This window comes from Oncorhynchus nerka, linkage group LG14, assembly GCF_034236695.1.
Source record: "Oncorhynchus nerka isolate Pitt River linkage group LG14, Oner_Uvic_2.0, whole genome shotgun sequence".
In the NCBI taxonomy this organism is placed as follows: Eukaryota; Metazoa; Chordata; class Actinopteri; order Salmoniformes; family Salmonidae; genus Oncorhynchus; species Oncorhynchus nerka.
Window position 1 is genome coordinate 63403858 of NC_088409.1, and position 9525 is coordinate 63413382.

Below are 9525 nucleotides of genomic sequence, written 5' to 3' on the forward strand. Positions count from 1 at the left end.
ACTACAGTAGTGCTTGTGTTTGTTTTTATATTTAGTCTTCAGCTAAAGATGAGCCTACTTTGAGTGTTTCCCCTCCCAAATCATCAGAAATTGTTGCTTTTGGAACCTTGAAAATATATTGATTTTCTTTGGGCAGAATCTGAATAGTAGCAAATAGGCCTACCGCTTATAGGCCACAAAGGCAAATAAAGAACACTTTAACATTTTTTACCACATCCCCTTAAATCTATATGAAGTGAAGGTACCTGCTCCTGGTGTGTGTAGGTATATACAGTGGGGCAAAAAAGTATTTAGTCAGCCACCTATTGTGCAAGTTCTCCCACTTAAAAAGATGAGAGAGGCCTGTAATTTTCATCATAGGTACACTTCAACTATGACAGACAAAATGAGGAAAAAAAATCCAGAAAATCACATTGTAGGATTTTTTATTTATTTATTTGCAAATTATGGTGAAAAATAAGTATTTGGTCACCTACAAACAAGCAAGATTTCTGGCTCTCACAGACCTGTAACTTCTTCTTTAAGAGGCTCCTCTGTCCTCCACTCGTTACCTGTATTAATGGCACCTGTTTGAACTTACATTTTACATTACATTTACATTTAAGTCATTTAGCAGACGCTCTTATCCAGAGCGACTTACAAATTGGTGCGTTCACCTTATGACATCCAGTGGAACTGCCACTTAACAATAGTGCATCTAAATATTTTAAGGGGGGGGGGGGGGTGAGAAGGATTACTTTATCCTATCCTAGGTATTCTTGAAATAGAATTGAAATAGGATAGGTATTATCCTATCCTAGGTATTCCTGAAAGAGGTGGTTTCAGGTGTCTCCGGAAGGTGGTGATTGACTCCGCTGTCCTGGCGTCGTGAGGGAGTTTGTTCCACCATTGGGGGCCAGAGCAGCGAACAGTTTTGACTGGGCTGCACGGGAACTGTACTTCCTCAGTGGTAGGGAGGCGAGCAGGCCAGAGGTGGATGAACGCAGTGCCCTTGTTTGGGTGTAGGGCCTGATCAGAGCCTGGAGGTACTGAGGTGCCGTTCCCCTCACAGCTCCGTAGGCAAGCACCATGGTCTTGTAGCGGATGCGAGCTTCAACTGGAAGCCAGTGGAGAGAGCGGAGGAGCGGGGTGACGTGAGAGAACTTGGGAAGGTTGAACACCAGACGGGCTGCGGCGTTGTAGGGGTTTAATGGCACAGGCAGGGAGCCCAGCCAACAGCGAGTTGCAGTAATCCAGACGGGAGATGACAAGTGCCTGGATTAGGACCTGCGCTGCTTCCTGTGTGAGGCAGGGTCGTACTCTGCGGATGTTGTAGAGCATGAACCTACAAGAACGGGCCACCGCCTTGATGTTAGTTGAGAACGACAGGGTGTTGTCCAGGATCACGCCAAGTTATCAGTTAACTTGTTATCAGTATAAAAGACACCTGTCCACAACCTCAAACAGTCACACTCCAAACTCCACTATGGCCAAGACCAAAGAGCTGTCAAAGGACACCAGAAACAAAATTGTAGACCTGCGCCAGGCTGGGAAGACTGAATCTGCAATAGCCATCACCATCAGGAACACACTACGCCTCCAGGGACTCAAATCCTGCAGTGCCAGACGTGTCCCTCTGCTTAAGCCAGCACATGTCCAGGCCTGTCTGAAGTTTGCTAGAGAGCATTTGGATGATCCAGAAGAAGATTGGGAGAATGTCATATGGTCAGATGAAACCAAAATATAACTTTTTGGTAAAAACTCAACTCGTTGTGTTTGGAGGACAAAGAATTCTGAGTTGCATCCAAAGAACACCATACCTACTGTGAAGCATGGGGGTGGAAACATCATGCTTTGGGGCTGTTTTTCTGCAAAGGGACCAGGACGACTGATCCGTGTATAGGAAAGAATGAATACGGAAATGTATCGTGAGATTGAGTGAAAACCTCCTTCCATCAGCAAGGGCATTGAAGATTAAACGTGGCTGGTTCTTTCAGCATGACAATGATCCCAAACACACCGCCCGGGCAACGAAGGAGTGGCTTCGTAAGAAGCATTTCAAGGTCCTGGAGTGGCCTAGCCAGTCTCCAGATCTCAACCCCATAGAAAATCTTTGGAGGGAGTTGAAAGTCCATGTTGCCCAGCAACAGCCCCAAAACATCACTGCTCCAGAGGAGATCTGCACGGAGGAATAGGCCAAAATACCAGCAACAGTGTGTGAAAACCTTGTGAAGACTTACAGAAAACGTTTGACCTCTGTCATTGCCAACAAAGGGTATATAACAAAGTATTGAGATAAACTTTTGTTATTGGCCAAATACTTATTTTCCACCATAATTTGCAAATAAATTCATTAAAAATCTTACAATGTGATTTTCTGATGAAAATTACAGGCCTCATCTTTTTAAGTGGGAGGACTTGCACAATTGGTGGCTGACTAAATACTTTTTTGCCCCACTGTATATATACACTGCTCAAAAAAATAAAGGGAACACTAAAATAACACATCCTAGATCTGAATGAATGAAATATTCTTATTAAATACTTTTTTCTTTACATAGTTGAATGTGCTGACAACAAAATCACACAAAAATTATCAATGGAAATCAAATTTATCAACCCATGGAGGTCTGGATTTGGAGTCACTCAAAATTAAAGTGGAAAACCACACTACAGGCTGATACAACTCTGATCCAACTAATGTCCTTAAAACAAGTCAAAATGAGGCTCAGTAGTGTGTGTGGCCTCCACGTGCCTGTAAGACCTCCCTACAATGCCTGGGCATGCTGATGAGGTGGCGAATGGTCTCCTGAGGGATCTCCTCCCAGACCTGGACTAAAGCATCCGCCAACTCCTGGACAGTCTGTGGTACAACGTGGCATTGGTGGATGGAGCGAGACATGATGTCCCAGATGTGCTCAATTGGATTCAGGTCTGGGGAACGGGGCGGGCCAGTCCATAGCATCAATGCCTTCCTCTTGCTGACACACTCCAGCCACATGAGGTCTAGCATTGTCTTGCATTAGGAGGAACCCAGGGCCAACCGCACCAGCATATGGTCTCACAAGGGGTCTGAGGATCTCATCTCGGTACCTAATGGCAATCAGGCTACCTCTGGCGAGCACATGGAGGGCTGTGTGGCCCCCCCAAAGAAATGCCACCCCACACCATTTTGACCCACCGCCAAACCGGTCATGCTGGAGGATGTTGCAGGCAGCAGGTTCACACATGTGCTCAGTGTGAACCTGCTTTCATCTGTGAAGAGCACGGGCGCCAGTGGCGAATTTGCCAATCTTGGTGTTCTCTGTCAAATGCCAAACGTTCTGCACGGTGTTGGGCTGTAAGCACAACCCCCACCTGTGGACGTCGGGCCCTCATACCATCCTCATGGAGTCTGTTTCTGACCGTTTGAGCAGACACATGCACATTTGTGGCCTGCTGGAGGTCATTTTGCAGGGCTCTGGCAGTGCTCCTCCTTGCACAAAGGCAGAGGTAGCGGTCCTGCTGCTGGGTTGTTGCCCTCCTACGGCCTCCTCCACGTCTCCTGATGTACTGGCCTGTCTCCTGGTAGCGCCTCCATGCTCTGGACACTACGCTGACAGACACAGCAAACCTTCTTGCCACAGCTCGCATTGATGTGCCATCCTGGATGAGCTGCACTACCTGAGCCACTTGTGTGAGTTGTAGACTCCGTCTCATGCTACCACTAGAGTGAAAGCACCGCCAGCATTCAAAAGTGACCAAAACATCAGCCAGGAAGCATAGGAACTGAGAAGTGGTCTGTGGTCACCACCTGCAGAACCACTCCTTTATTGGGGGTGTCTTGCTAATTGCCTATAATTTCCACCTGTTGTCTATTCCATTTGCACAACAGCATGTGAAATTTATTGTCAATCAGTGTTGCTTCCTAAGTGGACAGTTTAATTTCACAGAAGTGTGATTGACTTGGAGTTACATTGTTTTGTTTGTGTTCCCTTTATTTTTTTGAGCAGTGTATATATAGCTAGCATCCTTGATCTCCTTAAAGGCACAGTGCAGTCAAAAACGTGAATATCCTGTATTTGACATATATTTCCACACTATGAGGTTGGAATAATACTATGAAAATGACAATGCCATTTTAGTGTACGAGCTGTTTGAAAAGACAGACTGAAATTTCATCCTGTTTTGGTGGGATGGAGTTTTGGCCTGCTTGGTGATATCGCCAGGTGGTAAATTAGTTAGTAGACCAATAAAAAATAGTTCCGATCCTCTGTGCCAATAACAGCTAATTTTCCATTTTCCCCTCCCTACTCAGATCACTCCCAGACAATCCTAGCAAAATTCTTGCTTGAGAAATTGTTATTTGCTTAGAAGCTATTGAAAACAATCACAGTAAGGTAATTCATTATTACCCAGAAATGATTTGATATTGAGATAAAAAATGGCTGCATTGGACATTTAATTCTGGGTTAAAATAGGTCAGGATTGGAAGGCACCTGGGATTTGTAGTACTGCCATCAGCTGGGGGCTCCTTCTGTGTATTCAGTATTCTACAAACACTCCTGCTTGATCACTGATCAACATCAGCTGAATCCTTCTAAACTCCGGTCTCGGCTGCTTTTCTGGAGGAGTTAGCCACAGAAAACATTAACCATCATTAAAAAAAGGTTTGTTTCCCAGACACAGATTAAGCCTAATCCTGGACTAAAGAGCATTCTCAATTGAGAATCCTAATTCAAAGCCCTAATAAATCTAGGAGTAGGCTTAATCTGTGTTTGGGAAATCGGCCCTTAAAGTTGCACAACATTGTCTTGCCATCTTCTTTTCATCTTCTTATGCATCAGATATGCAAACATTTTCAGGGCCAAACATGGGAGAAAATAGGATTTTTTTGTATTTGCTCCCACGAACAATGTACTTTAGCATTTTCTCAGCATCAGTGACATTATTGTATATTTGGATGAACAGACTGACCTCAACCCCTTGGCATGTGTCTGGTGGAGATATGACACAGATAGCTTTCTGGTGTACACGTTGTTGTGTTTGGTGGAGTAGGCCCATGTTGCATGCCAGTGAATGTCTCCCTGTGGGCAATGAATGCACACATCTCAAAATGCTGATAATATCCAAAACAATAAAACAGCCACAGTCTGGAGTGAGTCAAATTATAGAAAAATGTACTGCTCTTGATGTATACATGGGAAGCTTACCCACATGAGGTCAATTGTGTTATTTTGGGGTTGGGTGGGGGGGTTGAGGAGGATTTTTCTATTCCTCCTCTGTGTGAACACCATGTACCCCTCCAAAGTGTTGTGCCAAACGTCTGGGACCGTCAAGTTTGCAATTCCCGTGGGACTTCAATCCCAGTTTGTACCCCTCCTCCCCATTTCTTCTGCCCTTTGGAAGAATTCCACGCAACACTTGCTTTTCATGAGAATACTCCTGTCTGCGTATGGTAGAGACAATTTTGCTCCTCCACGCCACAGTGGCTGTTCAAGAAACTTCAAAACAAAGCTCTGACTTCCTTTGGAAATAACACAGTGAAACGTCCAGTCCTCTTTAGCAGGCCCCTTCCCCTTGACTCACTACTACTTTGATGCTTTGAAGTACTAAAATAGGTTATTATGCAGTGATCTATTATGGGTGTTCAGGAACAAATGTTTAACTTTTTTTTACTGCCAATGAAGCATATTTGCAGATATGGTTTGTTTTAGCGCCTGCATTTCTTTTAAGGCTCTTATGAACTAATAGTCTGAGAAAGTTATATCTATAACAGGGAAAGAGGATGTAGGTGTCTCTCTACTCTGACTCAACTGGCATTATCATCTACAATACAACCAAGACAAGCGGCACTGATTTAGGGTGATTAAGAAAACAAATGAATTAATAAGGCCTTCGTCCAATTAATAAGGCCTTCGTCCTCCCTATGCCACCAACATTCAACATCTCTCAATCCTGTTGTGGTCAAAAGCACACAAACTCAGAATACATCTGTGGAACAGGAGAAAGATTTATTCCTGTAGTGCCCTTGAGTCGGCACCCAAACTCCAACATGCCCCTCTGCTCCAAAAGTTTTTGAGGGTAGACTTTGGCATGAGAAATTGTGAAAAGGCCCTCTGGGTTCTCACTGTGTGAACTTGCTGCCCCACTCACTGTGAAGTATTGTGCCCTCCATCCCCTTGAGATTTGGTCACATTCAATGAGCCGTGAGCGCTGTTTATTTATCTTACTGCTCAGCTGTAGTGTTTCCCAGGTTCACTTTTAGTAGTGTATGTTTGTTTGTGTATGTATGTGACTTCTATCGAATCAGGTTTAGTACATAATCTTTCCTCCATTAGGTTCAAAATGTTCCAGCCCAATTGACCATCTACCAATCATTGATAAGTAGCTATCCGCCCAAGTTTGGCAGTGTAGTGTTTAGTCCCTTCCTCTCTTTCTTTGTTGTTGACTATTTTGGTTTGTTTGCTCTAGCGTGCCCTTATCCATGACCCACGAATCCACCCTGGCCCTGTCGTGGGGGGACAGAGAGAATGATGGGAAAGGGAGGAGACAGGGATGGCTGGCCTTCCTTAAAGGGATGTGTGTGTGTGTGTGTGTGTGTGTGTGTGTGTGTGTGTGTGTGTGTGTGTGTGTGTGTGTGTGTGTGTGTGTGTGTGTGTGTGTGTGTGTGTGTGTGTGTGTGTGTGTGTGTGTGAAAGAGTGAGAGTGGGTGGGAAAGAAAAAAGAGAGAGGGAGAAGTGACAGAGGGTGACTGGCTGTCTAACCGCCTGTGTGTACAGTAGCGTGGAGGACGGCTACTTTTTCAGCATCCTTCCTTCACCCTCTGCTATTTTCATCTGCCTCGCCCCCTCCTGTTTTATCATTCATTGTTATGTGTTTCACAGGCCTATACACCCAATGAAAAAAGTATGTGGAAAAAGTGACCACGAATGAATTTTACAAGTTCATTCAATAAAGCATTCTATAATAAATGTTTGTTGTCTCCTTGTTTTATTTTACAGAAATCTTTTAGTTGCCCGTCAACAAGACTGTCTGTCTTTTTACGACACGTTTTAAATTAGACTGGAAAGAACTGAAATACCTCAGTACCAACACATAAGCATTTGGTGGCCATTCTCCTTCCTTACCCATTTCTATTGATGCAAAAGTGTCCAGCAGTTTTTCACTATGAGTTTATAACCGTTACTGACTTGCACATCCTACTCTAAACTGGGTAGACAGTTGCAGTTGATTTGTGAGGGATTGAGTCAGGGTTACTGCTGCTTCACACTCTGACACTGAGTAGAACTTGACTGCCTGACTATTTAATCTCCTTCCCGCTTTTGAGTCATCCTTTCCAAATGGAGCTTCTCAGCCCAATTTCCCCCCTGAGTTTAGCTGAAGCACTCGAAGTCATCTATAATGGAAACCACATGACATGAACACACACACATCCCAGAATTCCCAGGATTCCTGCTTGTGAGGTCACTCTGTTGCTCAGCTGTCCATTGTCCATGACTTTCACTGCCCAAATTTGCTCAATTTAATACTGTATGATTGTCAGTGTTCTCTGATCAACAATGGAGCCCTTGATGGATTTAGGTAGCCATCTGAGACTTTCTACGGGGTCGTGAGGGGAACCACGATTGGGAGGGGTCATTGTAGCTGTGACCAGGCCCACATAGCCCTATTCAGCTCTGTGCTGTGAGAGCTGGCCAGCTGTTGAACCCACACAGCAAGAAAGGACTGCAGCATATGATAAACCCAGCAGCACAGGCAGAGAAGGTCCACAGCAGACCAGACAGGTTAGAGGCAGGGTCGGGGGTCGGAGGTGGAGGGTGGAGTGACAGGACCCACACAACCTTTGAGGGGGTTCTCTTGACTTTACCCCACCCTGTCTGTGTCCCCAATTACTCAACCGTTTTCATAACTATCTCCCGTTTTGTAGAGTGCTTGTACTCTCTTTGATCTATCCACATTTACTATCAGTCTATTGCCATGGCCTGTGTCATTTCTTATCTTGTGTAAAGATTCTCTCAGCACTTCAAAGGCTGGAATTGTAGTATGGTGTGTGTGTGTGTGTGTGTGTGTGTGTGTGTGTGTGTGTGTGTGTGTGTGTGTGTGTGTGTGTGTGTGTGTGTGTGTGTGTGTGTGTGTGTGTGTGTGTGTGTGTGTGTGTGTGTGTGTGTGTGTGTGTGTGTGTGTGTGTGTGTGGAACCTGTAAACAATTCCACTCTCAAGTTCTTGGGTTTAACTTTAATGAGCATTTAAACTACAAGACCATAAAAGTTAAATGAGGATTTACTTTGTAGAATGTTTTGCGGTTGTTCTGCCTGCAAGTCATTTTACAGTGTGAAGTCAATTCAGTGAACAAAATGTCTGTCTTGCAGACCCGCCCAAAGGGCAATACTGAACGTGAAACACGCATAATGCAAGGACCGCAAATCAGTTATTGCTCTGTTGTCCGTATGACTCCTGAAGACCTAACGTTTCAGACTGGTCTCAGAGCAAAACGTATAATATATTATTAAAATGAAAGGAGGGAAGTTGGTCGGGGTGGATGGGCATATAATGCAAATGTCTAGCATTCCACAGGTTGTGTGTTGGCATCTCCTCACTGACAACTTTAGCATTTTAGGTCATTAGCAACTTTTCAAATACTTACTACTTTTTTTTAGCTTCTTTGCAACTACTTAGCATGTTAGCTAACCCTTCCCCTAAACCTAACCTTAACCCTTTAACCTAACCTCTAATCTTAACCCTAACTTTAACCCCTGACCTAATGTAGCATATCACACTAAAGCAGTCAAAGGCAGCATTTCATACTAAAGCAGTAGAACTTAATATATCATACTACACTGAACAGAAATATAATTGCAGGTCTTTGGACCGTCTCCAAATTGTTGTGCATGGGGCCATCAGGTAAAGTCTGGGGAACAGTGCTGTCACATCACTTTCAGAGTTAACCATCGAGCCATTGGATGATTAATTATCTGGCGGGACAGTAAGCCTGCCTAGGTACTTCTTGGCCATCATGACAGTTCCCCAGAGATGGGAAAAGCAATGGCAGATCCATTTTAAACGCTGACTTTCACAATATCACATACTCAAAACCAGGGTCGCAACATTCACTGTCCCGCCAGATTCTGAAATTGCGCCCCCCCCCACACACACAGTTTTGTCATTGGAATGTGATACAAAACAAGGCAACGTTGTGCTTCAGGACCACGAGGACGCTTCCGAACAGTTAGGTAGGCTGTTTAGAGTGTTTATCTGACTGGATAAAAAATGCAATAAAAAATCATGTCCCCCCCACTCCTAAAACCAAAGTTGCGCCCCTGCTCAAAACTATTAGGCCTATGCTTAATTGGTTGACCCATATGCAGAATGTGCACATCAACTGTGTTTGTGCTTCACCGAACTTTAAAAACGGCTGTTTTATGCTTAGCCAAATATTTAATAGTCTGTGTGATGAATTTACTTTCAATTTGTTTTTGAATAATCTGTTGCTGCTTGCTATTTAGCCTACAATACATTACCATGAGTTAATTGCGTCCAAGAGCGCGCCTCACAGGATCCCCTTTC